Source organism: Peromyscus maniculatus, chromosome 4 (assembly GCF_049852395.1).
Source record: "Peromyscus maniculatus bairdii isolate BWxNUB_F1_BW_parent chromosome 4, HU_Pman_BW_mat_3.1, whole genome shotgun sequence".
Taxonomy (NCBI): Eukaryota; Metazoa; Chordata; class Mammalia; order Rodentia; family Cricetidae; genus Peromyscus; species Peromyscus maniculatus.
The window spans coordinates 114,993,608-115,015,765 of NC_134855.1; the positions used below are offsets into that span (position 1 = coordinate 114,993,608).

Genomic DNA, 22,158 nt, shown 5'->3' on the forward strand with positions numbered 1-22,158 from the left:
GTGGAATTAACAAAAACCCAAGTAATAAGTGTGGTAACCACTCTGAATCTAGAGTAACAGAACTAAATGAATACTCAGGCACACACATACAGACAATGTGTGTGGGGGTGAGATAGAGAGAGAGAGACAGAGACAGAGAGAGACATAGACAGACAGAGAGAGTGAGAGCATTTGTTCAGTCTGCAAGGCTGAATGTCACAGCCCGTCTTCAGTGTACTTTGGAATCCCCAACCCCAAAAAAGGCTCTTATACCAGTGAAGGGATGAACTGGCCAGTGAGAGCAGGGCAAGAGGACAAAGAGAAAAGATGAAAGAGTTTCCTTCTGTCTTTCATAGAGGCTGCCACCAGAAGATGCAGATAAGATGTAGGTGTATTCTCACACCTCAAAATGTGTGAGTTTAGGTGGAGCTTTCCTACTTCAAATGATATTCAATCAAGAAATTTCCCTCAGGAGAGAAACATCTCAGCCTCTTGGGTTTACTTCATTCTACATGGTGTTTGTTTTTTTTTGTTGTTGTTGTTGTTGTTTGTTTGTTTTCATTTTGTCTTTTATTTTTGAGACAGGGTTTCTCTGTGTAGCTTTGGAGCTTGTCTTGGAAATTACTCTGTAGAGCAGGCTGGCCTGGACCTCACAGAGATCAGCCTGCCTCTACCTCCAGAGTGCTGGGATTAACGGCATGAGCCACCACCACCCTCCTTCCCTGAGTATTTTTTTAAAAAAGGAAAAAGAAAAGAACAGAAAATTGAGTGGGTAGAGAAAGGGGAGGAATCTCAAAGAAGTTGCAGTTGAAGTGAATATGATAAAAATAAGTTGAACAAAATTATCAAAGAACTAATAAGAATCTTTTCATGTTGATATTTGCTACAATCATATATTGATAGTATCTGTTAAATTATAAAAAGAAAATAAAAATATAAGCACACCAGAAAATATCTTGAAACAGTAAAATATTTTAGCAAAATTACTCATTTTTTTTTTTTAAAGACAATGTTTAGGCTAGGCAGGCCTTGAACTAAACCTCCTCCCAATTCAGCAGGCCATTCCCTAGGATTCTTGGATTTAAGGAAGGTGTGAGCTACCACACCCAGCTAAGCAGTGACTCAGGAAACCTTGTGGAGATTTGCTTGTGGAGATTGGCCTCAGAGTTAATTCAATCATCCAATGGAAACCAACTTGGGAAGAAGTGGGCGTGGTCTTTAGAGAATATAAAAGGCCACTCCAGAGCTGAGCTTTGGCAGCCTGGCTCCTAACCCTAATCCTTCCAGGGACCTGAGTTGGAATTCCAGTATGGCCGAAGAGAAGTTGAAACTCAGCAATACTGTGTTGCCCGCTGAGTCCATGAAGGTGGTGGCAGAGTCCATGGGCATTGCTCAGATTCAGGAGGAGACTTGCCAACTCCTGACAGATGAGGTCAGCTACCGCATCAAGGAGATTGCCCAGGATGCTTTGAAGTTCATGCACATGGGAAAGCGGAAGAAACTCACTACCAGTGACATTGACTATGCATTGAAGCTAAGGAACGTGGAGCCACTGTATGGCTTCCATGCTCAGGAATTCATCCCTTTCCTGTCAGCCTCTGGTGGGGGGCGGGAGCTTTACTTCTATGAGGAGAAGGAAGTGGACCTGAGCGATATCATCAACACCCCTCTGCCTCGGGTGCCTCTGGATGTCTGCCTCAAAGCACATTGGCTGAGCATCGAAGGCTGCCAGCCAGCTATACCAGAGAATCCACCCCCAGCACCCAAAGAGCAGCAGAAGGCTGAGGCCACAGAACCCCTGAGGTCAGCAAAGCCAGGCCAAGAAGAAGATGGACCCCTGAAAGGCAAAGGTCAAGGGGCAGCTGCAGCTGATGGCAAAGGAAAGGAGAAGAAAGCACCTCCTTTGCTGGACGCAGCCCCTTTCCGCCTGAAGCCCCGCAGCATCCATAGGCTGTCAGTGGAACAGCAGCTGTATTACAGAGAGATCACAGAAGCCTGTGTAGGATCCTGTGAGACCAAGAGAGCAGAAGCTCTGCAGAGCATTGCCACCGACACGGGGCTCTATCACATGCTCCCATGGTTCAGTATCTTCATCTCTGAGGGGGTCCGAGTAAACGTGGTTCAGAATAACCTGGCCTTGCTCATCTATCTGATGCGCATGGTGAAGGCCCTGATGGACAACCCCACGCTGTATCTAGAGAAATACGTGCATGAGCTGATCCCAGCAGTCATTTCCTGCGTTGTGTCCAGACAGCTGTGCCTGCGGCCAGATGTGGACAATCACTGGGCACTCCGGGATTTTGCTGCCCGTCTAGTGGCCCAGATCTGTAAGCATTTCAGCACAACCAACAACAACATCCAGTCCCGGGTCACCAAGATCTTTACTAAGAGCTGGGTAGATGAGAAGTCTCCATGGACAACTCGATATGGCTCCATTGCAGGCCTGGCAGAGCTGGGACCCAATGTGATTAAGACGCTGATTCTGCCAAGGCTGCAGCAGGAAGGGGAACGGATCCGCAGTGTCCTGGATGGACCTGTGCTGAGCAACATTGACCGTATCGCAGCAGAGCGTGTGCAGGGCCTTCTCCTGAAACACTGTACCCCGGTACTGGCGAAGCTGCGCCCTCCACCTGACGATCAGGATGCCTACCGGGGAGAATTTGGGTCCCTGGGACCCCTTCTCTGCTCCCATGTGGTGAAGGCCAGGGCCCAGTCTGCTCCACACACTCAGCACGTCAACAGGACCACACTCACCATCACACAGCCTCAGCCCACACTGACCCTCTCGCAGGCCCCTCAGCCAGGCCCTCGGACCCCTGGCTTAGTGAAGGCTCCTCGTTCCATTGCCTTGCCTGTCCAGACCTTGGTGTCTGCTAGAGCCGATGCCCCTCCTCAGCCTGCTCCAACCAAGTTTATGGTAATGTCCTCATCTTCCAGTACCTCCTCGACCCAGCAGGTCCTGTCCCTGGGCACCTCAGCTACTGGCTCAGGCTCTACCACTACCTCTCCTACCACCACCACGGTTCCCAAGGTGCATCCCATCATCAAAATGGTCTCCAAGGCCACCACCGAATCCCCAAGCACAACCTCAGCTGGCCCTGGCAATGTTCAAAAATACATTGTGGTCTCCCTTCCCCCAAAAGGGGGAGGCAAATGAGGCCCTCCTTCTCATCCTTCTCCAGTGCCTCCCCCATCATCTTCCCCATCCCCACTTGGGAGCAGTGCCCTCTGTGGGGGGCAAGCAGGAAGCTGGGGACAGGCCCCCTCCAGCTCCAGGTACTCCAAAGGCTAATGGCTCCCAGCCAACTGGATCTGGCTGGCTCCCCTCAGCCTGCTCTGTGATAGCATCACAACTGCTGACCTCCACTTGTGCAGATTCCTCCAGGAGCAAAGAACTCTGGAGGGAGGAGGTTGTTTCCCCAGTGACTTTCTTTTTAGATTCTGGAGAGTAAATTCCTCAGAATAAGAGTTGGATTTAAAACAACAACAACAACAAAAAAAAAAAAAAAAAAAAAAAAAACAAACCAGACACTCCAAAAGCCAGCCAGGATCACTTTCATCAGAAGAGACACAGTATGTTTCCAAACCTTCTGGCTCCAGAGACGGCTAGATCTACCCACACCTACACCTTGAGGATTGGACCCCAGAGCTGAACTAATATTATTCTCTCCTGACTCAATATTGCTGAGGCCAGAGACAAGTCTCTGGAGAAATGGAGTCAGATATCTCAAAGCCTTCCAGGAAGAACTCACCTGCTTCATCTGCCTCAACTGCCTTACAGACCCAGTCACCATAAGCTGTGGCCACAGCTTCTGTCAAGCCTGCCTCCACCTTTCTTGGGAAGACATCCAGCTTCCTGTCCATTGCCCTATGTGTAGGGAACCATGCGAGCAGAAGGACTTCAGAAGCAACACTGTTCTGAAGAAGCTGGTGTCCATTGCCAGACAAGCCAGCCTCATGAAGTACCTGAGCTCTGAGGAGCATAAATGTGTGACCCACAAGGAGACAAAGAGGATCTTCTGTGTTGAGAACAGGATCTACCTCTGACAACTCTGCTCTGACTCCCATGAGCACAGAGGTCACCAACACGGTCCCATCGAAGTAGCTGCTGAGGAGCAAATGGAAAGAATTTTACAGCAAATGGCATCTTTGAGGGAGAAGATCCAAGAAAATAAAGGGAATACAGAGGCAGAGAACCGAAGGACAATTCTGTGGACGGACTACTTGACACTTCAGGAGCAAATAGTCAGGGCAGAGTACAGGAGACTGTGTCCTATCAGGGTTCAAGGGGAAGAACAGCATATTGAGTGTATGAAAAATGAAATCCAAAGTCATTTAGAGAGGATTGCCTAGCCTATACAGTGAGAACTTGTCTAAAAAAAATGAGTAATTTTGTTACAATATTTTACTGTTTCTAAATATTTTGTGCAGTGCTTATAATTTTGCTTTTCTGTTTTCAATGTATCAGATAATGATATCAATCTGTGATGTTAGCAAATATTACCATTAAAGATTCTTATTAGTTCTCTGATAATTTTGTTCAACTGATTTTTATCATATTCACTTCAACTGCAATTTCTTTGAGATACACCACCTTTCTCTACCCTCTCATCTTTCTGTTCTTTTCTTTTTCTTATTTTAAAAACACATGTTTCAGGAGCCAGGTGGGGGTGTCTCATGACTTTAATCCCAGCACTCTGGAGGCAGAGGCAGGCTGATGTCTGTGAGGTTAAGGGCAGCCTGCTCTACAGAGTGACTTCCAAGACACGCTCCAAAGCTACACGGAGAAATCCTCTCTCAAAATAAAAAAAAAAAAAACAAAAACTAAAAAACACCATGTAGAATTAAGTAAAAGCCGAGAGGCTGAGATGCTTCTCTCCTCAGGGAAATTTCTTGATTGAATATCATTTGAAGTCAGGAAGTTCCACCTAAACTCATACATTTTGAGTTAGGAGAATACAGCTGACATCTTAGCTGCATCTTCTGGTGGAAGACTCTATAAACGACATGGAAGAAAGAAACTCTTTCATCTTTTCTATTTGTTATCTTACCTTTGTGCTCACTGGCAAGTTCATCCCTTCACTGCTATATGAGCCTTTTTTTGGGAGGGGATTCCAAAGTACCCTGAAGACCAGTTGAGACATCCAGCCTTACTGAACAAATGTGTTCTCCTCTCTCTCTCTCTCTCTCTCTCTCTCTCTCTCTCTGTTTGTCTCTCCCTCTCTCTCTCTCTCTCTCCACCATCTCTCTATAGGTATGTGCCTGAGTAATCATTTACTTTTTTTCCCCTAGATTCAGAGTGGTTACCACACTTATCTCCTGGGTTTTAGTTAATTCCACATGTGGTCCAATTGACAACCAGGAATAGCCATCACTGTTCCTTCAAACTTTCCCACATCCATATCAACATATTCATTGTTCTACTCTTGTCTATGTAACCATTTCTATGAGAGGCTGCTTCACAGCAGATTTCCCAGTATTCTGGCTCTTACTATCTTTTCTGACACCTCTTCAACAATATTCCTAGAGCCTTTGCAAATATTGTGAATATAACAGCAAGGAAACATAAAATTAGGAAAAATCATTTATTCATTGAAGTAGTTTCCTGCCTTCAGATAGAGACTCTAAGAAAGAATGGGTGGGGATGGGTGAATAGACAGCTCAACTCTCTTGTTTGGATTCTATGTTGTTGTCCAGAATTCTTCAGCTGGATCATTCTCTAGTTGTTCATATGGCGGTTTATATGATACTGTCCCTTTATGTAACACAAACCTTACAAAGTCTTATTAACAAAAAACCCAGAGCAAGACATTGGGGTCAAAACTGAAAGCTCAGAGAAGCAGAGCAAGCCAACTAAAATTCTAACCTCTTTGAAATCTTCAGTCTCAAGACAGTGAGTTCCTGTTTCCTCACGCCTTAAAGAACTTTTTCTGCCCTGCCATCTTACTTCCTGGGATTAAAGATGTGTGTGCTTCCCAAGCCAAGGCATGCAATCTCAAGTGTTGGGATTAAAGGTGTGTGCCATCTTGCCTAGCTCTTTTCTCAATGTGGCCTTGAACTCACAGGGATCTCTGTTTGCAGAATGTTAGGATTAAGGGTGTGTGACTTCACTATCTAGGCCCTATGTCTAATAAAGTGGCTGGCTCTGTTCTCTAATCCCCAGATAAATTTTGTTGGGGTGCAAAATATACCGACACAGTGTCTCATGTTTAATCAACTGTAATTTTGTTCTCATTCAATTGGTGATGAGCACTGAAGTTGTACTTTGGCTATTGTGATGAACACTTTATGTGTAAGTATGGTACAAATGTACATGGGCAAATTGTGTTTGGGTGAGGCCAGAGAAGGATTTCAGATGTCCTGCTCTATTACACAACAGGCTTTTCCCTTCATAAACAGTCTCTGACTGAACCTGAAACTACATTTTAGCTAGGTGACTAACCAGCATGATCCAAGGACATGCTTGTATCCAACCCTCAAAGCTGGGGTAAAAGGCATGAGAGGCCTTGCCTGGCTTTTATATGGTTGCTAAATATTTGAACTCAGATCTTCTTGTTTGCTCAGCAAATGCTCTTACTCACTGAGCCATCTACCCAGGCACTGCTATGAACATATTTTTCCACAATGATTATTTTAATACATGTCTCTCGGTGAATAAAAGTATAGATTCCTAGCATGCAGCTACCTACAAAGACATTACTAAGTCATCTGGTGTGGACATGTTTAGCTATATTAGATCTTGCTAGTTTACTAAAGTGATTGTGCCGATTGGTACTGCTTCGGTTAACCTTAGAATTTTAATGTGCATCATTCTTATGAGAAAGGTATAACCCATGCTGCCCTGGAATTTCCCAATTTTTTCCCCAGTCACTGGAGTACTAGGATGACAGCTGTGCACTGCCACACTCAAGCAGTCTATTTATTTTTAATGCCAATAGTCCATGATTTTCCTGGTGTTATTCAGAACATGTAACATAAATCATAAATGACCTCATTAAAAAAAAAAAACATAAGCCAAAAATTGGGGTGAAAGCTGAACAATCAGAGAAACAGAACAAGCCATAGCCAGCTCCTAAGGCAATCCTGTTTCCATGAATCCTCAGACTGAAAGCCTCTGAGTCCTCACCCCTGAGGATCTCAGTTGAACTGTTTTTAGTTCCTCTCTCCTCATGCCTCATATACTGTTTCTATGCCCTGCCATCTTTCTTCCTCTCTCCACCCAACTACATGACTTGCTCTCTGTCTGTAATGACCTCCAGACCTCTATGGTTAAATTGTGCTGGGATGAAAGGTATGTGCCACCATACAAGGCTCTGTTCCCAGTGTGGCCTTGAACCCACAGAGATCTGGATGGATCTCTGCCTCCCTAATTGCTAGGATTAAAGGCATGTACTACCACTGCATGACCTCTATGTTTAATACAGTGGCTGGCATTTGTCCATTTATGAATCACCAGGCAAGTTTTATTTGTCAGAGTACAAATAAAACACTACCAAAAGGACAAAGGCACAAAAGGGACCAGACAGAGAACTAGTGATTTAGAGTTCAGGTACTTCTCTCCAGAACTGAGGACAGAATATTGAAGATGCTCTTTTTTTTCATTTAATAATATTTTAATATATAATAACAATAAAAGAGGTAACATTACATTAAGAAATATTTAAAAACACCGAAGTACTGGGATTACATCTTCTGAAAATCACATGGGGCCAATGGAGAAGAAAAGCCTGACTGGCGGATTGAAGGTGCCAGGGAGATACTTTTATATGAGGAACTCTTGGCAAAATTCAGGAAACAAACATTTCTCCCCACAATCGAGGAACACACCAATCTCACCCAGTGGTCTCTCTACAGTGCTGGAATACTGGGCATGTGGTGAGGAGACTGAAATGATCACCCTCCTTCACACACACGAGAAGAAATGCACCCTCAGATTCAGAGAGCTCTCGAGAATTATTCAGCAGGCATTTCGCTAGGATAGTTGGATAAAAATATGAGTTACGACACCCAGCTAAGCAGTGACTAGGGAAACCTAGTGGAGATTTGATTGTGGAGCTTGGCCTCAAAGTTAATTCAATCATACATCCATTTAGAATATATTTACAGGAACACACCAATTGAAAGGGACATGGGAAGAAGTGGGAGTGATCTTTAGAGATTCTAAAGGGACACTCCAAAGCCAACCACCTTCATTCTTCACCAGACCAGACAGACTATATTTCCAAACATTCTGTCTCCAGAGACTGCTAGATCTATCCACACCTTGAGGATTGGACCCCAGAGCTGCACTAATATTATTCTGTCCTGAGTCAAGATTGCTGAGCCCAGAGACAAGTTGTGGAGAAATGGAGTCAGACATGTCACAAGCCTTCCAGGAAGAACTCACCTGCTTCATCTGTCTGAACTGCCTTACAGACCCAGTCACCATAAGCTGTGGCCACAGCTTCTGTCAAACCTGCCTTCACCTTTCAAGGGAAGACATCCAGCTTCCTGTCCATTGCCCTATGTGTAGGGAACCATCCGAGCAGAAGGACTTCAGAAGCAACACTGTTCTGAAGAAGCTGGTGTCCATTGCCAGACAAGCCAGCCTCATGAAGTACCTGAGCTCTGAGGAGCATAAATGTGTGACCCAAAGAAGACAAAGAGGATCTTCTGTGTTGAGAACAGGAGCTACCTCTGACAACTCTGCTCTGACTCCCATGAGCACAGAGGTCACCAACACGGTCCCATCGAAGTAGCTGCTGAGGGGCAAATGGAAAGATTTAAAGAAAATGACATCTTTGTGGGAAAAGATCCAAGAAAATAAAGAGAATATAGACACAGAGAACAGAAGGACAACTCTGTGGACTGACTACTTGACACTGTGGGAGAAGATGGTCAGAGCAGAGTATAGGAGACTGTGTCCTGTCTGGCGTCAAGAGGAAGAGCAACATATTGAGTCTATGCAAAATGAAGGCCAACGTGTTTTAGGGAATCTCAGGAGAAGGGAAGCCATGATGGACCAAAAAAGCCAGAGCTAAGAGAAATGTATCAGGAGCTGATGGCAATGTCCCAGGAGCCACATGAGCTACTGCTCCAGGGTTTGGATGACATGTTCAGGAGGAGTGAGTCAGTGCAGCAGCAGCTGAGCATGCCCCAGACTCTGAATCTAGAGCTCAGCTCTCTACCCATCAGTGGACTGACTGAAAGCTACAGCCACTTCCGATTCAACTTTGTCTTTAAATTTACAAGCATATGCCCTAACAATGTGAAGCTCTTCAATGTCATGAGAAGATGCAGCTTCAGACCTCACGGTGAGGATAGATCTGTGGATTCTGCTAGATCCTATTTGGCTTCCTGGGGATCAAACTGCTTCATCTCAGGGAAATATTACTGGGAGGTGGATTTGAACAATTCCTCCTCGGACTGGGCTGTGAGGGCCTGTAAGTATTCCTGGATTAGCAACAGAAACCAGCTCATTGAATCTGAGGGTGCCTTTCTTCTGGTGTGTGTGAAGGAGGGTGATCATTACAGTCTCCTCACCACATGCCCAGTATTCTAGCACTATATAGAGAAACCACTGGGCTGGATTGGTGTGTTCCTCGATTGTGAGGAGGGTAGTTTAAATTTCCTGAACGTTGCCAAGAGTTCTCTAATATACAAATATCCCCCGGGCACGTCAATCCCTCTGTCAGTCCTTTTTTCTCCATTGGCCCCATGTGATCCTCGGAAGATGTAATCCCAGTACGTTAGTGTTTTTATGTATTTCTTACTGTATTGTTACCTCAGTTGTTGTTATTATAAATTATAATACGATTAAATGAGAAAAAGTGCTCTCAGTATTTGTGCTACTGGTGTCATGTTTAGGAAGTGGTTTTATGTGCCAATGTGTTCGAGACTACTTCCAACTTTCCCTTCTATCAAGTCAGTGTAACTGGATTCATGTTGAGGTCTTTGATCCACTTGGACTTGAGTTTTATGCATGGTGACAGATATGGATCTATTTGCAGTCTTCTGCATGTTGACATCCAGTCATGCTAGCGCCATTTTTCTGACTGGTCTACTCTGGTGACTGTCTAGTGAATACCCTAGCTCTCATCACAGAGCCTTCATACAGTGACTGATGGAAGCAGATGCAGAGATCCATGGCCCGAGACCAGGCTTAACTCTGGGCATCTAATCAAGAGAGAGAAGAGGGGTTCTGTGGGCAGGTGATGTACAGGGGAAAATGTACAGAGATTACCAGCCACACTCATGGAAACCCATGATCTGTGCACTAATCGCTGTGCAGTCCACATAGAACTAGACAAGCCCTCTGGATATGGGAGGCAGTTGTTTAGTGTGAACTGTTTGGGGGGCCCCCATGTAGTGGAATCGGGATCTATCCCTGGTGCATGGGTAGACTTTTTGGAGCCCAGCGCCTAGGGTGTGACACCTTGCTCAGCCTTGGTGCAGGGGGGAGGGTCTTGGACCTGCCTCAGCTCTTGGAGTGTGCCAGACTCTGCTGACTCCCCAGGGGAGACCTTGATTGGGAAAATGTGGAGAAGTGGGTGGGTTGTGGGGGTAGGCTTGGGGTTGGGAAGAGGGAAGAAGAGGGTCTGTGATTGGTATGTAAAGTGAATAGACAATTAATTAATTAAAAAAATGCATGGCAAAACTTAAAAGAACGACAAGCAAACAAACACACAAACAAAACAACAACCTTCCATTTTCTGTCCTCAGTCCCGGAGTGCAAATCCTGAATCTGATCAGTAGTTCTCTGTCTGGTCCCTTTTGTGCCAGGGTTCTTGTTGGTGGTGTTTTCTTTGTGCTCTAACAAGTAAAACTTGCCTGGGGATCCATCAAAGGAAAAAAGCCAGCCACTATATTAAACACAGTGGTCAGGCAGTGGTAGGTAGCACATGCCTTTAATCCTAGCATTCGGGAGGAAGAAATTCTTCCAGATCTCTGTGAGTTCCAGGCCCCACTGGGAGGGATCAGAGCCAGGTGTGGTGGCACAGGCCTTTAATCCCAATACTGGTTAACCATCGAGGCCTAGAGGTCAATACAGACAGACAGGAAGTGATAGAGCTGGTCAGAAAGAGGAAGTGATGTAGCTGGACAGAGAGAGGAAGAAAGATGGCAGGGCACAGAAAGGTATAAATGGCATGAGGGGGCAGGAACTAAAGAGCAGTTCAACTGAGACCCTCAGGGGTGAGGACTCAGAGGCTTTCAGTCTGAGGATTCATGGAAACAGGATTGCCTCAAGAGCTGGCTATGACTTGTTCTGTTTCCCTAATCTTTCAGCTTTCACCACAATATCTGTCTCTGGGTTTTGTCTATTAATAAGACCATTTAAGATTTGTGTTACATGTTCTGGAGAACACCTTGAAAATCATGGACTATTTACATTAAAAATAAATAGACTGCTTGAGTGTGGCAGTGCACAGCTGTCATCCTAGTACTCCTGTGACTGGGGGAAAAAATTGGGAAATTCCAGGGCAGCATGGGGGTTATACCTTTCTCACAAGAATGAAGCACATTAAAATTCTAATGTTTAGCAGAAGCAGTACAAATCGGCACAATCACTTTAGTAAACTAGCAAGATCTAAGAAAGCTAAACATGTCCACACCCTGGTTGACTTAGTAATGTCCTTTGTAGGTATCTGCATGCTAGAAATCTATACTTTTATTCACCAAGAGATATGTATTAGAATAGTCATAGGGAAAAAAACATGTTCATAGCAGTGCCTGGGGAGATGGCTCAGTGAGTAAGAGCATTTACTGAGCAAACAGGAAGATCTGAGTTCAAATCCTCAGCACCCCTATGAAAGCCAGGCAAGGCAGCTCATGCCTTTTACCCTAGCTTTGAGGGTTGGATACAAGCATGTCCTTGGATCATGCTGGTTAGGCACCTAGCTAAAATGTAGTTTTAGGTTCAGTCAGAGACCCTTTATCAAGGGAAAAACTTGGTGTGTACTAGAGCAGGATATCTGACATCCTTCTCTGGTCTCACCCAAACACACATTTACCCATGCCCATATGTACCATATATACAAATAAAGTGTTCATCAAAATAGCCAAAGTTCAACTACAGTGCTCATCACCAATAGAATGAGAACTAAATGACTGCTGATTAAACATGGGACACTGTGGTGGAATATATTGCACCCCAACAAAATTTATCTGGGGATTAGAGAACAGAGCCAGCCACTTTATTAGACATAGAGGCTAGATAGTGATGGCACACACCCTTAATCCTATCATTTTTCAAACAGAGATCCTTGTGAGTTCAAGGCCACATTGAGAACAGAGCTAGGCAAGATGGCACATGGCACACACCTTTAATCCCAACACTTGAGATTGCATGCCTTGGCTTGGGAAGCACACACATCTTTAATCCCAGGAAGTAAGATGGCAGGGCAGAAAAAGTTCTTTAAGGTGTGAGGAAACAGGAACTCACTGTCTTGAGACTGAAGATTTCAAAGAGGTTAGAATTTTAGTTGGCTTGCTCTGCTTCTCTGAGCTTTCAGTTTCGATCCCAATGTCCGGCTCCGGGTTTTCTGTTAATAAGACTTTGTAAGGTTTGTGTTACATAAAGGGACAGTATCATATAAACCGCCATATGAACAACTAGAGATTGATCCAGCTGAAGAATTCTGAACAACAACGTAGAATCCAAACAAGAGAGTGGAGCTGTCTATTCACCCATCCCCACCCATTCTTTCTTAGAGTCTCTATCTGAAGACATGAAACTACTTCAATGAATAAGCAATATTTTTTAATTTTATGATTCTTTTGCTGTACTATTCACAGCATTTGCTATGGCTCTAGAAATATTGTGGAAGAGGTGTCAGAAGATAGTGGGAATCAAAATACTAGGAAATCTGCTGGGAAGCAGTCTATCCTAGAAATGGTTACATAGACAAGAGTAGAACAATGAATATGTTGACATGGATGTGGAAAAGTTTGAAGGAACAGTGATGGCTATTTCTGGTTGTCAAATTGACCACATGTGGAATTAACTAAAACCCAAGAGATAAGTGTGGTAACCACTCTGAATCTAGAGTAACAGAACTAAATGAATACTCAGGCACACACATACAGAGAATGGGGCTGGGGAAGAGAGACAGAGATAGACAGAGAGAGAGAGAGAGACAGATACACATAGACACACACAGAGAGAGCATTTGTTCAGTCTGCAAGGCTGGATGTCTCAGCTGGTCTTCAGTGTACTTTGGAATCCCCACTCCCCAAAAAGGCTCTTATACCAGTGAAGGGATGAACCTGCCAGTGAGAGCGAGGGCAAGATAACAAATAGAAAAGATGAAAGAGTTTCCTTTTTCCATGTCCTGTATAGAGGCTGCTAACAGAAGATGCAGCTAAGATGTAGGTGTATTCTCACACCTCAAAATGTGTGAGTGTGGGAGCCTGTTCTCAGGTTCCTGGTGGCTTTACCCAGCAGGTCCGAATAGAGGATGATCAGGACCGTGGGCCTGAGTGCAGGTGTCTGAGATGGTCTGCACTTGGCTGTGCTGGGGGAGGAGGTCTTTTGCTCCACCCCTTGGTGTCTCTATAAAAATCCTGGTGCAGAGACTGTCAGGGCCCTCTCGAGGCTATCCTTTATTTTCTGTTTATCTCCGCAAGATTCTCTGCTATAAATCCTTCTATTTAATTTCCTTGCTGCTCGCACTCAAGAAAACTCTGGGGAGCTGTGGGGTTCGTGGGTAAACGCCCCACAGAATGGCGCCATGAACAGGGACTAAAGAAAAAAGAAAAAGGGACTAAAGAAAAAAAAGGGGGGACAAAAAAAGAGAGGACAAAAGACAAATGAACAGGGACTAAAGATAAAGTAATAGGGACTAAAGATAAAGGAAAATAATAGTTTTATTACAGAGTTTTTTGTGAAAGTGCTGAGTCAGCCCTGCCAGTGGAAAGGCATGCCGGTGTTATGGAAAATATATGTTTTTTTATATATATATATATATATATATATATATATATATATATATATATATTATTGAGAGGCAGGGGTTTTATCCTCGAGAGAAAAGGAAAGCCAACTGGAAGGATGTCCGATGAAGCAGCGAAATTCTCTTCTGTCAAAATTTTCTATCTTCTATCCCTTTCTCAATTTCTATCTGTGAAAAATAAGTATAAGGTATAGGGTAGTAATATAGTTAGGAAAAACTTAGAAGTGTAAGACTGTAGAAAAAAATAAGTAAGGCAACTAGACAGAAAAACTTCAATTTTCTAACTTTGGGGGCTATGAATGCAAACTGGGGGAAAAAATCTTTCTTTGGGCTTTATGGGTAGTATAAAAAAAGCTCTTCTCTGAACTTATAGAGAAGAAAAAGTTTCCTATGGAAGCTTTTGACCTGGGGACAGCTGAAATGCTAAATCCAAGAGGCAGGAGAAAGTGATTTCTCCCTGAGGCAAAAATGGGGGTGTAAAAAGCCAAAAAGTTTAAAGTTGGGAAGTTTTGGGAAAAGTTGGTCTTTCTCCTGGGGGGAAAAAATCTTTCTTTTAAACTATAAAGCTTTTCTTGGAAAATTTGGGGGGGGGGGGAAATCTTTCTAAAAAGCCTTAATCTTTCTCAAAAGCTCTCTTATACTTAAAAACTAAAGCCTTTAACTTTCTCAGGACAAAAATTAGAATCACCTGAAGATATTAGTATGGGGACCACCTGTGATTAGCTCTAAGGGAAAACAACAAACCTCTTAAGACAGCAAAACCTCTCTAAGTTCTCTCAAGCTTTAACAATCCTCCCTGCAATGCAGGAGGCAGGAACAAGTTTCTAAAAACCTCTTCTAAACTCTCTCTTCAAGCTAGTAAAAGACAGTGGGTCAGAGTACCCTGAGGGAAATGCTTGGGAGAGTGTGGGTAAAGAGCTTCAGAGAGCCCAAAAGGGCAGGAAACTTTACCTGAGAAAAGCAAAAAAGCCAAGCTTTTCAGTTACAGTGGAGCTGAGACACCAAGTGCTTTGTTTCTGAGTGAGCATTTCAGAAGGAAAAGGTGTTCCTAATCGTCCTAATGCAAAGATCCCCTGTAGCAATGCAAACTTTAGCATTGTATCCTCGCTTCTGACCAAAAACCCAGAGGCGACTGGCCAGCATCTCTGAGTTGGAGTGCATTTCAGGGATACTAGGGTTCCTGCAGTTGTAAACTTCCTGGAGCACAGAGCTGAGGCAGGAAGGTGCAGGACCCAGGGGAAGATTGCTAATGAACAAACAAAGCTAAAGCTGGTGGGAACAGCACAGTTGTCTGCTTTCCTACAAGTCCCGGGTTGATAGGTCCACAGCTGCAAAAAGAAATCTGAGAAAAAGCTTTCCTATCAGAGTAAGGACCTTTCTGGGAAAACAATAAAGCTGAACTGTGTCTGAAGCAGTTGTGTTGCTGAGTCAGAACACTGTCTGGGGAAAGAGCCCAGCCAGGGCAAAACAGAACTATCCAGGAGTAAAGCTTTCTTTTCTGTCAGAGAAAGCATCTTTGAGAAAAGCTTTGTTTCAACTGACTCCTGGTGAGATGAGGGAGTGTAGCCCTAAGGGGTGATTGCCTCTGGCATAAGCTCTGTCCTTGAGCACCCAGACAAGCAAATGCAACCCACTGGGGGACTGGGTCAGGTGAAAGCCTGATGAGGCAAAGTACCCGTCCTAATGGTGGTTTAGAAATGGCAAAAACCTCCCTTGTTAGATTTTCAGTCTGTACGCAAACCACACAGACCCCAAGACAGAAACGGACAAAAAGCCCTACCTGCAGTAGCAGGGAAACCACCACTGTAGTGTCGGAAACTGTTTCTGGGGTAGAGGGGATAAACTGAGACCAAACTGGATACTGTCAGGGAGAAAGACTCTGAAGAAACAGAGGGGACAGATTCCTCCCCAGAAAATGTATGACCTGACAAAGCTGCTAGAGTTTGAGGCAGATTCAGGGGGAGAAAAAAAAAGCCCCTACCTCCAAAGGCAGCTAGCAGAGGAACAGAGCCGCAGACAGATACCTGAAGCTCTGCATCTGGAAGCAAAGGAACAAGCAAAATGAGATAGATCAGTGGGAGAAAATCTCTCTGAAAGAGCTATGGAAAAGTTGTTGTACATGATGTTGTTTTTCACTGACTGGCTAAGACAAACACAAGCCCTGAGGAAAGTTGCTATCAGAAATGCCAGCCTCAATTCGCGCTAACGAGGCAGGTGCAGTTCTGATTTGGGGGCCAGTGTCAAATGAAGGAGAAACACCTGTTAAAGCCAGATGAGGAGAATAGAAACCTCCCAATGTGCCATAGCTGAAAATGTAAAGTGCTTGTTCAAATCTCCCATTGCAAAGGCAAGAGACTTTGCTCTAACCTCCCAGGCAAGTCTAGTAAAAGAGAACCAGTTGACTCTCAGACCCGAAAAGAACTATGGGAAATCAATGATATAAGGAAAATGATATAAGGGACTGATATTATGGACTGATATAAGGGAAATGCATTCTGGGAAAGGTAGTTTTTCTGCTAAACATGGTGACATTGCCCTGAAACACTTTTGTCAGCTCGAAAATAGGTTCATGGTAAACTTAAAGTACAGCTTTTAAAAGAATAAGGAGGAAAATCATCTAAGAGTTTAAGTGTCAGTTCCAGTGAAAAATTGAAAGGATACTGAACTAGGTGCTTCGTGGTTTGGGGGTTGGTAAAATGCCTTATTTACCATAATAGCTGTGCAAAGTTTTTACGGTAGCCGGATGACAAAATGTTACCTTTAAGAGCAAACAAGCCACTTTAAAATCCTTAAGACAAGGGAAAGCAGTTTATACACTGAACGTTGTCTTAGATATGAAGAAACTTATGTTGAAATTAAAGTTCTTTGCCTTTTGAACAAACTGCCTGCAATGAGTAATTCCTTTGCAAATCTAATAAGGAGACAAGGAAACAGGCATTCAAAAAAGAAATGACTGCTTTATAGATGGGAAACAAACTTCAGAAAATCTAGCTGTCTTACAAAAGAGTTGCTTTACCTGAAAGTTCCTTATAAGAAATCAATGCTAAATATCACAGCTGCTAATAACATCAGGAGTTAAAGCTAATGAACTGAAAATACTAAATCCTGAAAATGCTTTTTTCTCAAAGTAAGCTAATGAAGGATATGTTTCATGAAAGAACATCTATGTTCTTGACTCCTTTGAATAGTAACAGTTTTGGTGAAAATATTGGAACTAATAATCAAGTCAAAATGTTTCAACAAAGTCAAGACGCTATTCCACAAAAGAGAGCTGCCACACTTTGTGTGCCATATTAGCGCTCACTCCAATCTTCCTGATCCTTTAGCTGAGGGTAATGCAATGGCTGAGCATTATCCCAAGTGGAAATGGCTCAACAATCACATGATCTTCATCAAAATAGCAAAAGTTTAAGATGGAAAGATCCCTGCTCAGGATTATGGAAGGGTCCCCGATCCTATGTTAATATGGGGTCAAGGACATGTTTGTGTTTTTTCACAAGAGGAGAATGAAGCTCGGTGGTTACAGGAGCATCTGGTAAAGGAGCTTGGAACTAAGAAAAGTCAGCTCCAATCATATTTCCTATAAAGGAACCACAATGAAAGTGGCTGGATTAGTATTTCTGAGGTTTTGTCACTGGGGAATGCAAACAGTGAAGAAATAGAGTTCGGAGCTGTGTCGCTTTTGGTTTTACTAGCTCCTTTAGAAAAATACTTTATATCACCTAATAGCTGTGCAGTATTTGGCAAAGAGCTTTACAGCAGCAAAATACAGTAATTTCACCCTCAGTGTGAAGTGAAACAACCAAAAGTGCTGCTGTAATAGAAGCGTTTGTCTGAATTGAAGTTCTTAGGGGAGCTATTATGAATTTGGGTGAAGGGACAGCCTCTAGTTAAAAACTGTCTACCGCTGACAGTGTATCTCTGCCGATTCCAGAAAGGCTGAGAGAACTCTGGCAACTTTGGGGTGTGGCTTTGTCCCAAGAATGTTACAATCCCCTAGCAACAAGTATCACAACTCTATAATGACAACACTCACTAAATCCCAGTGCTTTATAACAAAGCTGACTATAAACTAAACGTTAGAAATGATGTACCTACTTCCTGTCTAGTTAAGAGAATCTTTCTAATAGAGGTAGTGATAATAATTAAGAGTAAGAAATAGAAAAATGAAAATAAGATGTGAGTTTGTAGAAAATATTCTCTTGTTAGATCTGTGTTAAGAAATCTTTAGGTGTTTGCTAAATTAGATATATGCTAATGGTAGCCCTATATAAGTTTGTAAAATAGATCTGTAGAGTTTTTTAAGAATATAAGCTTGCAAGAAGTATCTAAGGTAGTCTTAAGACATGTAGTAATAAGCTTATAAGATGCTAGTTGTAAATGTAAGTTTAAATAAGAAATAAAAAGATGAAATAAATATAAGCATATAAAAATTAATAAAAAATATATTTGCTAAAATAGTTCTATAGTTTTCTTAAGGAGTATAAATAAGTAGATGTTAATACGTTGTATGTGAGTTTGTAAAAACGTGTAAATGTTAAATATGAGCTAAATGCTTTGTAAGGCAAAAAATGTTATATGTGAGTTTGTAAAGTGTAAATGTTAAGTGTGAGTCTATTCTTAATGTACACGGTGAAAGCACCTAAGACACAAAAGGTAGTGTCCTAGTAGACTGCAAAGCAGGCAGTCTGAATGGTGTCAAAAGCTCCAGAAGCCGCTAAGAAGCTAAGAATGGCAGACGCCAGAACCAGCACAAGACAGCCGCAGCTGAGATCCATGGAAAATCAACTCAACACAAAAAAATCTGAGCTAACATCAAAAACGGTGCGTTTTAGACTACTACTGTACCTAGAAAGGTCTCTGTCTGTGAGAACAAAAGTTGCAGAGACGTTTGTTTGAACTAAAATTGTTAACTGCAAAAAGTGTTGGTTGTGAAACGTCTCTTCATATTTGGAAGTGAAAGCCTAATACCAGAATTTACTTTTCTTGAACTTTTTGAACTTAAAATGAGATAAAACTACAAAAAGATTTTGGTTATGGATTTCTTCATATTTGGAAGGCTAGTACCAGAATTTATCATTTGAATTTTAGGGTTTCATGAACTAAACAATAGATTTCATTGCAATGGGGCAATTTTGGGTTTATTCATAGTAATGACCTAGGAACTGTTTGCTGGAATAGGGTTAAAAATGGAACTGTTTAAATGAAGAAATTTATTTCTACCTAGAATCAAGATGCAGTTTTGTGTATGCATATATGCTTAATTAACTGGTGATTCATGAATTGTTTTGTGGAACTGTTTATGTAAAAATGAAATTACTTATGGAACTGGTTTTGTGTTACAAATGGAACAGTTTAAACAGAAAAGTTTGGGCTTTCTAACTAGGCTTGAGATTTTTGCTTAAAATTATAAAGAAAAGGGAGAATTAATATTCCTTAGTCTATTTAATTTAAATTGTTGTTTGAGTGGATTAATGTCATATTTTGTTAGTAAGAAATGAAAATGGGGCATACTAAGACTACTTTTAAAATGTGTAAAGAGTTTTATTAAGAAACTGCTTTTGGATGTTTTGCTAAAAGTTTTCAAAGTGTTAATGGTTACATTGAAAATATTGCTTTTCAATATGGGTTTATAGGAACTGTGTGAGTTTGGGTTCCTCTAACAAGGTTTGAGATTTTGTTTAAAAAATTATAAAGAAAAGGAGGAGTTATGAGATTGAATTATGTTCGCAGAAACCTATTGATATATTTTTATTATTATTATTATTATTATTATTATTATTATTATTATTTTACAACACCATTCAGTTCAACATAATAGCCACAGAATCCCCTGTTCTCCCCCTCTCGCCCACCCCTCCCCCCAGCCCACCCCCCATTCCCACCTCCTCCAGATCAAGGTCTCCCCCGAGGACCGGGGTTGACCTGGTAGACTCAGTCCAGGCAGGTCCATTCCCCCCTCCCAGACCGAGCCAAGTGTCCCTGCATAAGTCCCAGGATTCAAACAGCCAACTCATGCAACGAGCCCAGGACCTGGCACCAATGCACAGCTGCCTCCCAAACAGATCAAGCCAACTGACTGTCTCACCCGTTCAGGTGGCCTGATCCAGTTGGGGGCCCCTCAGCCTTTGGTTCATAGATCCTGTGCTTCCATTCATTTGGTTATTTGTCCCGGTGCTTTATCCAACCTTGGCTTCAACAATTCTCGCTCATATAAATCCTCTTCTTACTCACTAATTAGACTCCCAGTGCTCCACCAGGGGCCCAGCCGTGGATGTCTGCCTTCAGATTCCTCAGTCCTTGGATGGGGTTTATGGCACCACTATTTGGGTGTCTGGCCATCCCATCACCAGAGTAGGTCAGTTCCTGCCGTCTCGCGACCATTGCCAGCAGTCTTTTGAGGGGGTATCTTTGTGGATCTCCGTGGGCCTCCCTAGCTCTCTGCTTCCTCCCCTTCTCACCTTCTCATGTGGTCTTCATTTACCATGGTCTCCTATTCCTTGTTCTCCCTCTCTTTTCTTGATCCAGCTAGGATCTCCCACTCTTTCCCTCGACTGTCGCCCTTCATTGTTCCCACTCATGACCAGGCTATTCATGTAGATCTTGTCCATTTCTCTGTGTCTTTTTTTGGGGTCCCGTTTTCCAGGTAGCCTCACTGGTGATGTGAGTAGCAGTCTAGTCATCCTTGTTCCACATCTAACATCTTCCTATGAGTGAGTACATACCATATTTGTCTTTCTGAGTCTGGGTTACCTCACTCAGGATGATTTTTTCTAGATCCATCCATTTGCCTGCAAACCGTGTGATGTCGTTGTTTTTCTCTGCTGAGTAGTATTCCATTGTGCATATGTGCCACAATTTATTTATCCATTCTTCAGTTGAGGGCATCTAGGTTGTTTCCAGGTTTTGGCTATTACAAACAATGCTGATATGAACATAGCTGAGCAAGTGCTCTTGTGGTATGATTGAGCATTCCTTGGGTATATGCCCAGGAGTGGTATAGCTGGATCTTGGGGGAGATTGATTCCCAATTTTCTAAGAAAGCGCCATATTGATTTCCAAAGTGGTTGTACAAGCTTGCATTCACACCAGCAGTGGAGGAGAGTTCCCCTAGTTCCACATCCTCTCCAGCATAAAGTGTCTTCAGTGTTTTTGATCTTAGCCACTCTGACAGGCGTAAGGTGGTATCTCAGAGTTGTCTTGATTTGCATTTCCCTGATGATTAGGGAAGTTGAGCAATTCCTTAAATGTCTTTCAGCCATTTGGGATTCCTCTGTTGAGAATTCTCTGTTTAGTTCTAAAGCCCATTTCTCAATTGGACTGTTGGTCCTTTTGATGTCTAATTTCTTGAGTTCCTTATATATTCTGGATATCAGTCCTCTGTCAGATGTGGGGTTGGTGAAGATCTTTTCCCATTCTGTAGGCTGTCGCTTTGCCTTGTTGACCGTATCCTTTGCTCTACAAAAGCTTCTCAGTTTCAAGAGGTCCCATTGATTGATTGTTTGTCTCAGTGTCTGCGCTACTGGTGTTATATTTAGGAAGTGATCTCCTATGCCAAGGCGTTCAAGACTATTTCCTACTTTTTCTTCTAGCAGGTTCAGAGTAGCTGGATTTATGTTGAGGTCTTTGATCCACTTGGACTTAAGTTTTGTGCACGGTGACAGATATGGATCTATTTGCAGCCTTCTACACGCTGATATCCAGTTATGCCAGCACCATTTGTTGAAGATGCTTTCTTTTTTCCATTGTACACTTTTGGCTTCTTTGTCAAAAATTATATGTCCATAGGTGTGTGGGTTAATGTCAGGGTCTTCAATTCGATTCCATTGGTCCACATGTCGGTTTTTATGCCAATACCAGGCTGTTTTTATTACTGTAGCTCTATAGTAGAGCTTGAAGTCGGGGATTGTGATGCCTCCAGAAGTTGTTTTATTGTACAGGTTTCTTTTAGCTATCCTGGGTTTTTTGTTTTTCCATATGAAGTTGAGTATTGTTCTTTCCAGATCTGTGAAGAATTGTGTTGGTATTTTGATGGGGATTGCATTGAATCTGTAAATTGCTTTTGGTAAGATTGCCATTTTTACTATGTTAACCCTGCCTATCCATGAGCATGGAAGATCTTTCCATTTTCTGAGATCTTCTTCAATTTCTTTTTTCAGGGACTTAAAGTTCTTGTCATATAGGTCCTTCACTTGCTTGGTTAGTGTTACCCCAAGGTATTTTATGTCATTTTTGGCTATTGTAAAGG

At 42.8% G+C, this 22,158-nt stretch overlaps 1 pseudogene; it reads left to right on the plus strand.

Annotated features, from left to right (window-relative positions):
- Nucleotides 1-1,261: 1,261 nt before the first annotated feature.
- LOC143272765 (transcription initiation factor TFIID subunit 6 pseudogene) lies at nucleotides 1,262-3,321 on the plus strand (annotated as a pseudogene).
- The last annotated feature ends 18,837 nt before the right edge of the window (nucleotides 3,322-22,158 follow it).